This window comes from Tamandua tetradactyla, chromosome 16 (genome assembly GCF_023851605.1).
Source record: "Tamandua tetradactyla isolate mTamTet1 chromosome 16, mTamTet1.pri, whole genome shotgun sequence".
NCBI lineage: Eukaryota > Metazoa > Chordata > Mammalia > Pilosa > Myrmecophagidae > Tamandua > Tamandua tetradactyla.
Genome location: NC_135342.1, coordinates 80600208 through 80614267, shown reverse-complemented (window position 1 = coordinate 80614267; position 14060 = coordinate 80600208).

Below are 14060 nucleotides of genomic sequence, written 5' to 3'. Positions count from 1 at the left end.
GCCCCTGGGAAACCCAGACGCCCCGCTTGCTGTGGCCGGCGTGGCACTGGCCCTGCCTGGCGCTGGCCTTTTCTATTTGGGACATTAGAGTCTGCAGGAAAGGCTCTGACCAAGAGAGGTTGCGCCCGCGGTGCCCTGAGCCCCTGTGAGCTCCACGGCCAGTGGCACCTCGAGCCTCCTGCAACGCAGGTGCTTGCGCCTCTCCCCCCACCCCAGCTGACCTTGGCTGTGGCACGGCAGCAGCCCTTGACCCCTCCCCACACCGGCCCTCCAAACGCCACCTGGCTGTCCACACCACTGCGTCCGCCCCGACGCAGCCCTCCAAGCCTACATCCCCACTCCTCTTTCGTTTACGTTTTTTCCTTACTGCGGCCCTTCTCATGTCCAACCCTCCCACTGTCGCCACCTTATCGCACCGAGACCGGCCACGGACACCAGTCCCTGATACCTCGTGTGAGTCACGGGATCAGAAGGCGATTGCTTTGGGGGCAGGAAGGCGGCGCAGTGCAAACTGAAGGGGAATGCTGGGTTCTGTAAGAAATGGTCGGGACGTGCATGGCCGCTTGACCCAAAAAAAATGCACTCTCATGTGAACAAGAATCCATGTGCAAGAATGACTGTTTGCAATCACCAAGAGGGCATCATACATCATTGGCAGGCTCACCCTACACCTGAGAATAATAACAATAATGATAATCATCACTCTCAGGCTCTGGCTCTGTGTCATGTGATATACTGAGTTTCCTACCTCAGATCCTCACCGTGACCTGAGAGCCACCATTGTCTTCACTTTATGTTGTTACATTTATAATGTTTCATATTATTTTATTCATATTAATGGCAGCTACCATTCTTATCTCCATTTTACAGAGGAGGAAATGAAGGCACAAAGAGGTTAAGTAACTTGCCCAGGGTCACACAGCATGGTTGGTCTTAATGGAGGAGCTCTGGTCCAGCCCTTGGCCATTGAGGCACAGAGTTCCAGGAAGTGGCTTATTCAGTATTTTAACCATTAAAATAAAAAAAAAGCAAAAAAATTTCTTGTCTATTGACAATCTAAAATTATTTCATGTTATCACCCAAGGACATAAGCTGGGCATTTTGGGAAATGCTGTGTGGTCCCACCTAACCCCCACAATGATGCTGTAAGGTGGGTTATTCTTATCATCCCTGTTTTATTGATGTGGAACTGGGGTTCAGAGAGGTCAAGTGACTCTCCTGATGTCACGAAGTAAGTGCTAAGCCAGAATAAGCATGAGGGCAACTGAATAAGCATGAGGGCTGATTCCTGGCAGAGTACGCCATAGCAGCATGGCGGCTGTGCCAGGACGGCCCTGAGAACCTCATAGTAGCTCTGCGGTGAGGGCTGAGAGGCCTCTGAGCATTTGCCCCTGGCACAGACCCAGAGCATCCTCCAGGCAGAATAAATTTAGAGCCACTTCCTGGAACTCTGTGCCTCAATGGCCAGGGGCTGGACCAGAGCTCCTCCATTAAGACCAACCATGCTGTGTGACCCTGGGCAAGTTACTTAACCTCTTTGTGCCTTCATTTCCTCCTCTGTAAAATGGAGATAAGAATGGTAGCTGCCATTAATATGAATAAAATAATATGAAACATTATAAATGTAACAACATAACAAAGTGAAGACAATGGTGGCTCTCAGGTCACGGTGAGGATCTGAGGTAGGAAACTCAGTATATCACATGACACAGAGCCAGAGCCTGAGAGTGATGATTATCATTATTGTTATTATTCTCAGGTGTAGGGTGGGAGCTAGAAAGATTACAAACTCTGGAGACCAAGAAAATTCTGGCTCAGCACTTACTGCGTGACATCAGGAGAGTCACTTGACCTCTCTGAACCCCAGTTCCACATCAATAAAACAGGGATGATAAGAATAACCCACCTTACAGCATCATTGTGGAGGTTAGGTGGGACCACACAGCATTTCCCAAAATGCCCAGCTTATGTTCTTGGGTGATAACATGAGATAATTTTAGGTTGTCAATAGACAAGCAATTTTTTTGCTTTTTTTTTATTTTAATGGTTAACATGCTTATTTCCACATTTATTAGAGGAAACCATGCCGAGCTATGATTTCAGACCCATCATCTTAAAGACAGTAGGATTAGGGCTGAGTTTCCTTTTGAAGGTACTAAAGAGTTTTCTAAAGTGCATCAAGCAAGGGGTCCGGGCGCCTGGGTGAGGCCCCTCCTTTCTCAGACAGCTCCCGAGGCCCTTTCCATGTGGCCTCCCCAAGGCTCCCCCACTGGGCTGAGCCCAGTTACCCACGGCGTGGCTCACTCCCTGATGCAGTCTTTCTCCTCCTTTCTTTCCTCTTTGTCTCACTTCCCCACTCCCTCTCTTGGGCTTTGTGGAACTTTCCTGTGGCTGCTTTATTAAGTGACCCCAGACTTAGTGACTTAAAACAATGCAAATGTATCATCTCATGCTCTGGAGCTCGGCAGTCCAATGTGGATCTCACTGGGCTAAAATCGAGGTGCTGGCAGGGCAGTTTCCCTCTGGGGGCTCTGGCAGGGAAGTCTGTTACCCGGCCTTTTCAGCTTCTAGAAGCCTCCCGCACTCCTTGACAAGTGGCCCTTTCCCTCCTCTTCAAAGCCGGCCTTGTACCGTCTTCAATCTTTCCCCGGCTGCCTCTTCCTTGCATCTTGAAGGGCCCTGGAACATGCTGGCCACCACCTAATCGGACATCTCCCATCTCAGGTCCCGAACTCCATCCCCTCTGCAAAGGCCCTTTGCTGTGAAGGTGCTGTCGTCCTGAGGTCATGGGGGTAGGACGTGGACTTTTTGGGGGTCCTCACTCTGCTGACCACAGGCTTTCCAGAATCATCTCCCAATAATCCACCTGCACCCATTGCCCTTGTCTCCAGCCCTGCTTCTGGGGGAGCTCCCTCCAACTCACCCCTGAGAACGCACGTCACCACCTGGCCCTTTTCGGCTGTTCTTCTAACAGCCTTGGGAGCCCACGTGACACCTCTGCGATTAATCTCACCCCACGCGTGTGGGATTCCTCGTAGGAGCCCAGAGCATCCACGGCCAGCCGAGCTTCCCAGCGGCTCGGGAATTTCAGCTGGCTGCTGCATGTCAGGTTTTCTTTCACAATTGATCCTGACAGCCTGTTTACGTAAAAGAATGATCCTGAATGAGATGATATTGGCTGCGTCTCCTTAAAACGCTCAGGGCCTCTCTGCCTCGGGTAGCTGGAACCCTCAGTTCCTTGGTTGAACCTGTATTCGGATCAGAGCAGACCCCCAGCTCGGGCTGAGGTGGGGAGGCCACAGGAAGTGGGGACCCCTGGTGTTGGAGGGGCGGGGGTTCCCCTAAGTTCATGGATTTTAGAGTGGTCAGACAGTCCTAGATTACAAACCCAGCTCTTCCACTTCCCAGCAGAGTGACCTCAGCAAGCCACGTGGTTTCTCCGAGCCTCCACTTTCCCACCTGCGGAAGGGGCGATGATATTTACCTCACGCCGGGGGAGTAACACCCTCTAGGACAGGCCACGAGCAGCCAGAGCAGGGGCCAGGCAGACACAGCCATTGTGGCCGCTCGGGTGTCCGTGGCCGATGACCAGCCCTGCCCACGGCATCGTGGACACCTGCACGGAAGGCACCCGGCGCTTAAAATGCGGGACACAGTCGAGAAATGGCAGCGGCCGTGATCACCCTGCCAAATGTCTTTAGGTCGCACCACTGCGCCGCGGAGGGAGCCCTTAGCTGGAGGCCAACTGGGCCTTTCCAAAAGCAAGTCCAAATCACAGCACGGCAAGGAGGCCCCCTGCGCGAACGAGGGGCGATGCACTCACAGCCAAGGCCGGGCTTGAGAAAAAGGCAGAGTTGGGTGCGGGGCTGGGATTTAGCTTGAAAGTCGGAGCACATGGTGCCTGAGGCTTGTACCCAACTGCTCAAGCGGAGCCTCGGGTCCTGGCACTGCTCCTAGGGACAGGGGGCCACATGGAGATGAGTCTCTGAAGCCAGAGTCCTCAAGAGGTTGGGAGGGCAGCTGGCCCAGGAACAACGGCCGTTCTGCTCTGGGAAGGAGGCCGGGAGGATGGGTCTGCTGGCCGCTCCGAACCTCGGGGAGGGACAGGGACGGTGTGACCCGGGGCACGGAGAGGGCAGCATCAGCGTCTGCGTGAGCTGCAGCCGAGCCCAGCTGCCCTGGTACCTCCCAGGGGACCTGCTCTCTACAGAGGCCCAGCCTGGCCCTGGAAACAATGTGGGATTCCTCGGCTCTGAGTCACTCCCGGGAGAGGGCCGGCAGGGACCGGTACACACGGCGGGTTCTTCTTTCCGCTCCGCGGGCCTGCAGGAGCATGGAGACGGGGCCTGGAGAGGGGATGGGTGCCCGACTCGGGGAGCCAGGCATGCAAACAAGGATGACAAAAGGACAGTATCAAGACCCAGCACCATCCTGGGCTGGAATCGTGGAGCCCGTCTTGCCCCCAACGAGCCCCAGAAACTCAAAGCTTGTCCTGTAGCAGCTCAGAGAAAACAAACAGAACAGCAGATTCACACATGATCACGAAACAAGGGGAGCCCCCTGTGGAGCTCCTGGGGCTGCGGGATCACTGGGTCCCCGAAAAGACACGTCCGTGACGTCCCGTACCTGTGAATGAGCCCTTATTTGGAAACAGGGTCTTTGCAGGTGAAATAAAGATAAGAGGAGCTCACGCTGGACCCAGATGGGTTCGAAACCCAAAGAGTAGTGGCCTGACAGGTAGAAGTGAGTGAGGACATGTTCCCCCGGGGAGGAGGCCAGGCGGAGGCGAGGCAGAAGTCAGAGCGGTGCAGCCACCAACCACGGAACGCCCGGGATGGGCCACCACCATCAGAAACCGGAAGAAGCAGAAGGAGACCCCTGGAGCCTTGGGAGGGAGCCTGGCCCACCAGCACCTGGATTTCGGAGTTCAGCCTCCAGAGCTGCAAGGGAACACAACCCTGCTGCTTTAAGCTGCCACATTTGGGGTGCTTTGCTAGGGCAGCCACAGCAAACTAATAGACCCTGAAAGTAGGTATTAGGCATCGTTCCCTCTTTACAGATGAGAAAGCTAGGGCTCAGAGAGGTTAAGCAACTTGCTCAAGGGTACACAGCCAGTGAGTGGTGGAGCCTGGACTCACACTCTGGTCTATGAGATGCTAAACGCCTTCAACACTTGGTGTATCCTCTGGTGCCTGTCATTAGCCCCAGGGAACAAAGCGAGTGGCCACCCAACACAGAAAAGCAGAAAGCGTTGTTGAGGAAGGAGGGCCTGAAACCAGGGCCAGGCCCATGGGCCGCTGGTGACTACTGCCCTCGGGCAGAGGGGATTTAACCTGGAGCAACCAGCCCTCATCGGACACTGGCAGCCTTCCAGAGTCTCACGTGGGGACCCAGGTGGACACCACCTAAGCAGACGCTGGCACTGGCTGCCCACCAGGACCAGCCTGTTTCAGTGCCCAGACAACTTGCATCAACCAGGGCTGGTGCCCCGTGCCTGGGAGCGTCATCAAGAAGTGCAGGAAATTGTTTCAGGCAAGTGCGAGGTGGGCTGGAGGCCGGCGGGTGGACAACGCTCCTCGGGGCAGCTCTCAGTCACCGATGGAGGACAGGTGCTGACTTGGAGCCCAGGTCCTTTCCCCCATGGGTGGGCTTCTCAGAGTCCCGGCTCCCACTCCCTCCCAAGGTCCCCAGCAGAATAGAGCTCCTGGCACCCTCAGGGGCTGCTGTCCTGCCTTTTCTCCCCATGGGCTGCCTTTCCACCTTACCCTTGCTGATGGCTCCTGCATCTCCCAAACAAGCAGCTTGCACCTGCAAAAAGGCTCTACTTTTGGAGGAAGCAAAACCAAGACACCAACATTCCCCATCAGGGCATGAGGACCTACGGTCGACCTCATGTAACAAATACTGAGCACCTGCTAAGAGCCCATGTGTGGTGATACAGCGGTGGACACAGGGCCTTGTGTAAGGGCAATTTCACACCAAGGCACCTCCTGCCGACTGGCCGATCGGCTGCCCAGGGAAGGAGGGGGTCACCTTATCTACCTTTTCTTAGGATGTGGGCTGTAGCTGGGCAGACCCACGGTTTCCGAATGGACCAACCCAATAAACAGACTTATAATAACTCAACTCACAAGAGACTGATACATATACTAGAACACAAATTTAGTGGAAGCTCTGCCTTTCCAGGGACTGAAGTTGCCCCAGATCCTGGGTGCCACCTTTTTGGCCTTTTGACATGGATATCAGATGACATTTGGATGAGCACAAACTCCTTCCAACAATCACAAAACTTTGATGGTTCTACTGTAAATCTGTCCCAAATGCTTCCCTTGTCTCCGTCACCTCCAGAGCAGGGGCCTTCTCCATCATGTCGACAGCTATAGTTTCAGGGCTTATAACACCGCTTGGCACTGAGTAGCTGTAAGAGTCAGGGTAACACCACCTGCTGTCACCGACAGACTCCCAAATTGCAATGGTTAGGCACAAGAGAAGTTTGTACCCCATGCATGTAACAGCCCAATCGGAGGTTCCTGCTCAGGGGTTGGTCCTGCCATGCAGTGATGCCAAGGCCCCATCTCCGGCCGGCTTGTGGCCCTGCTGTCCCCAGGGCGTCTGAGTCCTTGGCATTCAGCCAGCAGACTGGGCAAGACATGGGACCCGGACAAAGCTACCCCCTTCAGCACCTCGCCCAGGGGTAACAGCCATCTCCTCTGTGCACACCCCGTTGCTGAGACCCAGTCTGGGGCCTCGCAAGACACAAGGAAGACCAGGAAGTGCCCTCCCGGCAGACACTCAGGCAACATGGAAGGGACATTTTGGTGGCAGCTGGCCCTAAATGCATGTGAGATATTTGTCTGACTCATCAGTGGGTTATGAACTAATGAATGAACCAGGCAACCTTGGAGGTGAGAGCTCAGGCATGGGTGTGTCCACGTGGGCCTGCACCAGGGACCTCAGGATCACTCCTACCCCAGAAGAAGGATCCAGAGAGACTCCTCTTCTGAAAGGGTTCCCCTTCCGAGGACCCTGGCCTCTCCCCTCCCTACAGGTCATGGCACGCGGGTCACCCACTCATGAGGCCTCAGGGGGGTCTGGAGGCCAGCTCGCTGGTCTCTGCCTTCCCCGAATGGAAATGCAGGCCGGGACAGCATGGGGACACACGTGGGGCAAGTTTGTGAGGGAGGAGCCAGGCCTGGCCGCCTGACCCCCAGGCCGGAGCCGGGGCCTCTCAGGAGCGGCCGGGCCTGACTGTCCGGCTAATTGCTGCAGGCCCAGGCCTGTGGAGTGTCTGTGTGGGCGCCCGGTAAACATTTCCTCTTTGGGAGGGCAGGAAATGAAGGGATGACAAGGTCAGGTGACTTCACGGGGGCCCCTGCTGCCCTGCCTGTCGTGCGGGGCCGGGCCGGCCAGCTCACAGCCCCCTCGGAGGCGCCCCGCGGGGCTGGGTGGTGCACAGGCGGCGCAGTGGGGCCTCCTGGGCCCGGGGCCCTGGGCTTGAACTGCGCTCTGCTGCTTCCTGCTGGGTGCTCCCAGGAAAGTCACTCGACCTCTCTGAGCCTCATTTTCCTCATCTGCCATGTCCCCACCTGTGAGGCTGGGTGGAAGCACGCGGGCAAAGTCGCAGGCACAGGCCCCGGCACAGCAGGTGCTCGCTGGTGATTTCCGCTGAAAAGGTTATGTGCTAGCTTTCCCCTGCACGGCTGCCCACCTCCGCACACACCCACACGCTAATACACACGCACACTGAAACACACGCTCACATCCGCATGCTCACACCCACATTCACTTGAGTGCGAAGATGCCCCCAGAGCCTTGCAGAGACCTCAAGGCCCAGGGTGATGTGCTGAGATGTCCCCCAAACTCTCACCACCCTTCCGAGGGCCCGGGGGGTGAACATGTCAGTGGGTTAGAGCAGAGGGCAGGATCCGAGGGGAGGGGGCGGGGCGGGTGCCCTTCACAGGGAATAATGCAGGGGGGAGGGCCGATAACCCCGGGTCCAGAGCAGGAGTGGGCGAGGGGCGGGGCAGTGAGGGCAGGCAGAGAGAGGGGGAGGGCTGCCTTCCCCTCTGTTATCCCATGTACCCCGTGAGGGTAGATGGAGGTTCCAGCCTGCAGGAGAGTAAACTGAGGCTTAGACACACAGACGGTCTGAGCCTAGAGTCACACATCTGAGCCAAGACTCAGCCTCAGTTTCACTGGATCCAAGTCCATCCCAGTTCTCACAATTCATCAGTATTCATCTAGAATCTTCCCCAGGCACCGGGCTAGGTGCCCCTGACTAGCTTTTGTGCTGAAAGGCACTTTGGATGAGGTATTCTGGCATCCATTTAACAGAAGAATAAACAGATCAGAGGGGTTAAGTGACTTGCCCAAGGTCACACAGCTAATTAGTGCCAGACCAGGCCCTAGTTGAGGCTTCCTGCCTCCCGGCAGGGTGCCCCAGCCCCGCTGAGATAACTCCAGGGGCGTCTGCTCCAATGACAGATCCCTGTGGTAGGATTATGGCAGATGCCTCAGAGTTTTAAAAAGCTTTAGATACCGAGATCCAAGTTTGAGCCAGTTACAATCTAAGGCCCACCCACAGGTCTTCCCCATTCCCAAGGTCTTGAAAAATCTCTTTGATGGAAGAAAGTAATCAGACAATTTCCTGTGCATCAAATCAAGAGACTTTTTTCCCTCATGTAAAACGGACTATGGGATTTAAAGGAAAAAAATCCCCCATTAAACTTCCAAAATAGTTGCATAGGAGGGAAAAAAGAAATGAGCCTTTCTAGGGGGGCAGTGAGGATTCCAGGCTGCCGGGCACCGGGGCCCTCTGCTGGGCAAGGCGGCCGAGGCCTCGGGGCGGGGTTGGCACAGCAGCTCCTGCAGAGCCGTCAGAGGCCTGTGTCCATGTCCGGACCCGCGGGGGGTAGGGGCCATGCTGTTCACAGCGGCGGGGGGGGGGGGGGGGGTGCATTTCTTAATAACTGAAAGTGGGCAGAACTCAGTAATGCTTTTTTTGTTTTTAACCGTATAAATCTTTTTATTCTGAGATGATTTTAAGCTTACAGGGTGAAATAATATAAAATAATTTCAAAAATAATAGAATACATAGAACTTCAACACACCCCCCACCCAGACACCCAGATGCACCCCCTTTCAACATTTTTCCACATTTGCTCACTCTTTCTTTTTTCTCTTTCTTTCTTTCTTTTTTCTTCCTTCTTTTCTTCTTGTTTTCAGTAATGCTTCTAAAGCATGATCTTTTTTATTCATTTATTCTTCCATGAAAAAAATATTATTTACAGAGCACAAATTTGTGATGCTCTTTGAGTGCTGGGGATTGGGGCTGTGGATGGGCTGAGAGCCCCCACCCGGGGCCCCCTAAGCAGAGGACAAAGAGGCCAGGAGGGGCCAGGGCTCTGAAAGTAAAGGGTGGAGCCTGGTGGGTGCCGTCAGAGGGCTGCCTGTGCGAGAGGACAGCCAGGGCAGGCCATGCTCTGGGGCCTTGACCAGAGGCAGGAAGAGGTAAGGGAACAGCCCGTGCAAAGGCTCAGAGGAGGGCGCCTATTTGGTTGGAAGGAAAGCAAAAAGGTGGTTGTGGCTGGCACAGAGGGCAGACAGTGGTCAGTGCATCCCGGGGGTCGTCCTGAGGGCATCTGACTTGGAGCTGCAGCCAGGCAAATGCACTGCAGGGGCATCTCTGTCCACAGGGGATGGTGAGGCCCCTGCGGCTCGAGGGACTCCTTGACGATTGGCAACAGGGCCACGTGGAGTGCAGGCAGGGTCACCAGCATCAGATCTCACAGGCTGGGAATCCCGGAGCTTCCCAGGATTCAGAGGGGCCTGGAAGTCACCCAGGCCAGTCCTATACCCTCACCCCACATTTGAATATCACCCATGCCATGGCAGCACCCACTGCACACTCCCTTATAAACTGGCTCCGTTCTGCACACAGCTGCCCAAGGTTGTGGACACCCTTCACCGCCCCCCCACCCCCTTTTGCAGATAAGGCTCAGAGAGAGGAAGCAGCAGATCCAAGGTGCACCCAAGAGGCAGTGCCTGTCCAGTTTCCCAAGTCACCCAGCTCCCACCAAAGGGGCCCGTGGCCCTGGGTCTGGGCTGTATGGTGGGCAACTCCGTGCAGAAGGGCAAGGAATCGTCAGCCCCACCAGTGCCTGCACAAGGCAGGAAGGTCTGCTTTCTGGGATGGAGACACCCTGGCAACTCGTGGGTGCAGCCTGGGGCATGGATGGTGATACTCGGGCCAGGCCATTTGCCCCCTGTCCCAGCTCTAGGGCCACCACCGTTATGCCTACCTCGGCCCAGATGAAAGAAGTCGGACTAACTGGCAGGGTTGGGCCTCTCAGGGTCCATGCAACGGAGCTCACAGGCCAAGGTAGAGCCAGGTTTGGCTTGCTCTGCTGTGACAGTGTGGCGGTGCCAGCACAGAGGTTTCCCTACAGTGGGTGCTGTGTGATGGGTGGTTAGGAGCTTAGGAGCCAAATGTGGGCCCACCTCACCTGGGCACTTAGCGCTGGGCAGGCCAGGACCTGGGCACATATACACCCAGAATTCTTGCTTAATCCTCAGAGGCAGGTACTCTCAGTACCCATGGTTTGTGCCTAAGAAGCTGAGAATCAGAGAGGTTAAGTGACCTGCCCGAGGTCACACAGGAAGGAATTGGGGAAGGCAGAGTGTGACCTCAGACCTGAGTCCAGAGCCTGAGTTATGCCCTAACCCCCAGCTCTCACTGCAACATGAGATAAATGAATAAAAAAATTCATGTCCATTCATTTATTCATTCAACAAATATCTATTGAGGCCCTACAATGGGACAGGCAGGGTCTGACGCATAGGGGGGTGGGAGGGAAGTGAGGGAACTTTGCAGACAAGTGTCAGCTAAGGAACTTGAGATGGGCGACTGGGCTGGATGAGCAGGTGGGCCCGTGGGATCACACGAGCCCTTGGAGGGGGAAATGTTTCCCCCACGGTCAGAGAGGGACATGAGGAGGGAGGCAGGTCAGAGAGAGGCCATTTTAAGTATGGTTTTAAGAATGGAGGAAGGAGCCACACACCAAGGAGGGCGAGTGGCTTCTAGAAGCTGAAAAGGGCAAAGAAATGGCTTCTCCCTCGAGTGTCCAGCAGGAACCAGCCCTGCTGACCCCTTGGTTCTGATTCAGGGAGACCCGAGCTGGACTTGTGACTTACGGAGACCAGGCGGGGAGGCCTTTGTGAGTCTTGGGCCATTGGGTTTGTGGTGATTTGTTACAGCAACAATTGAGATCCACACAGTGACCGGGCCAGCCTGCTGTTCTGGGGCCAGCACTGAGCCTGGCCTTTGGATGTGTGCACCCCTGGGGGCTCCCCTCTTCTGGTTGCCCCTGGGGGCTCCCCTCTTCTGGTTGCCCCTGGGGGCTCCCCTCTTCTGGTCAGGGCTGGGCCCGTGGGCGGCCCCTCGTGCTCACAGACAGTGGGCCCGACGCTTGGCAGGTGCCACGCCTAGACCCTGAGACGGCCTGGCCACCTCCCCACTCGTGCGTGCAGCGGAAGCGATGCCAAGGCCAACGGGCTTTGAGGAAGCCACTAGGAGAGAGCTGGGACCCCAGGTGAGCCCCAGCCAAGCTCCTGGCAACACAGGTGTGTCGTCTCAGCAGGAGGTGCCCCAGCCCCACGCGAGCCTCCCGGTGACACCACGGAACAGAGACAAACTGTCATTCCTGCAAAGCCCACCTAATGTGCGGCAGAGTGGACGAGTCCACCCGTGGTGGCTTTAAGTCCCCAGGCTTGGGGGTTGTGTGTCTCACAAACTCTTGTCAGCCCCACAGTTGTCCCTAAGCCATGGGGATTTCCCTGCCTTTGCCCCCCCAGCCCCATCCCAGGTCACTCCAGGTGGAGGGGTCCTCGTGGGGCCTCAGCCAGGAGCACACAGCCCCCTAGCGTCTCTCGGTCACGACGAGGGGAGGCAGGCTGCATCTCAGCCTCTCGGTCCCCCCCGGGCTGCTTTCAAGCAAACCGTACCCCATCAGCCCTTGCCCGGCCCCCGGTCCCCAGCCCTGCCCCCCCACCAGAATCCGGCCAGCTGAGCAAAAGCCCAAGGCCCCAGCCCCCAAGACCTCTCACTACCCGACTCAGTTTTCCTTTCAGGAAGGGGCCTGGCCCCCCTGTGGCTGAGGGCGTGATGACAAGGGGAGAGCAGCCAACCCTGGGCCCAGGGCCAGCGGGCACCTGAGTGCACCCCAGGCCAGGCAGAGTCCCTGGGGGGCTCTGGCCAGGAGACAAGAAGGCTGTACCTACCTCAGCACGTGGGGTCCTGCCGTGGGGCAGGAGTCAGGGGCCACCCTTCCTCCCTCGGCTCTCCCAGGGCCGCCTGTCCCTTCACTTCTGGCCCCACCTGCAGTGTTACCTGGACATGCCAGAGGTGCAGGGTCTTAGGCCCCACCCAGACCCAGGGGAGAGCACCGGGCCAGCTGGTCATCTGCCTTTGAATGCGGCCTCCAGGGCTCCTGTGGACACGGAAGCCCCTGCCTGGAAGCCTTGAGCCCCTCCGGCTGCCATCTTCTGTCTGTCCTGTCCAGCTGTCTGTCCCTCTTACCCAGTGCCACGGTGTGAAGCTGGGGCCTCCCTTCTCAGCGGCCAGCCCCGAGGGCCTGCTCCGCAGCCCGGAGCCCAGGGCCGCCCTCCCCGGCTATGCGCCAGGCCACCTCTCCATCCCGGGGGTCTCGGCGTGGGTCAGAGATGCATCCTAAGAGATGAGGCACCCTGGGGCCTGCCTAGCCCAGCACCTGCCACACAGAACAGTGTTCCTCAGAGGCCAGTGATGGTTCATCTTTAAATAAGACAGAAAGCAGACAACTTCATAAATCTGCCAAGATTTATCCATTGATGACCTCGAAAAATGACAATTTCAAAGGCTTTAACAGCTAATGACAGATTTTTGGCTTCATATATATTATGTGAGATATATTACATATATAGTATATCGTCTATTTATGTATTTTATTAAGTATAATACCAAATCACTGTATTACCGGAAAACTATATATTGCTAAGCAACTGTCATCAATTATGTATATAATTACTATTCAATATAATAAGACTTACACTTACTGCGTTTAACACTCTCCTTCTAGAACAGCTTTGTTGAGACACAGGTCACTCGCCACACGCGTCACCCTTGGTGGTTTGGTGGCTCTCAGCACACCCAGAGCTGCGCAGTCACCACCACTGCCTACCCCGGGACATTTCCGTCACCCCACAAGGAAACCCGTCCCCGCAGCCATCACCCACGCGCCCCCCTCCTCCCCTGGCCACCGCGAGTCTCCTTCTGCCTCGATGGTCCTGCCTGCTCCGGGCATTTCCTCTACACGAATCAGACAGCCCGCGGGGCCCAGCATCCCAGCACCCCACTTCTCCACCTCACATAATGTCTTCCCAGCTCAGTCACCGCGAGGCAGGCACGAGAACGCTGCTCCTTTCCATGGCCGGAGACTATCCCACCGTAAGGACAGGCTGCGTCTTGCTCCGAGCTCCAGCTCAGGGAAGGGCAGGCTGCCCGTCCTGCCGCCGCAAAGATTCACGCAGTAGCAAACATTTGTTTTCATTTCCCTCGGGTGTGTACCTGAGTCTGATGGCAACTCTGCACTCGGCATTTTGAAGGACTGTAGACCAGTTTTCAAAGTGGCAACATAAGAATGATCACGCTAATAATGTTAATAACTAATGATATTGTTGTCACTTGAAGTGTTCAGACACTCCTCCATCACTCCAGAAACATCACAGAGTCCTACAAGTACTTCATGAGACAGGTGTAGCAGTGTCACTTGTGGAGTGGGGAAACTGAGGCAGGGTTGCTGACTACCTCACCCAGACCACCACAGCCCGCGTCCACGCTCCGGCCCCGCACTGGTCTGCTGTGGGTGCTGAGCCCCAACCACTGGCCGCCCCCTCGGTCAGCACCGCCTGCCAGGCCCAGGGCAGCTCAGAGGTCCCCCCCTTGCCCCTCCCACCAGATGCAAAGCTCCGGGATCCCAGCGCAGTGCCCCACGCCCCCCGCCTCCCCACCAGTCCCTCGCACC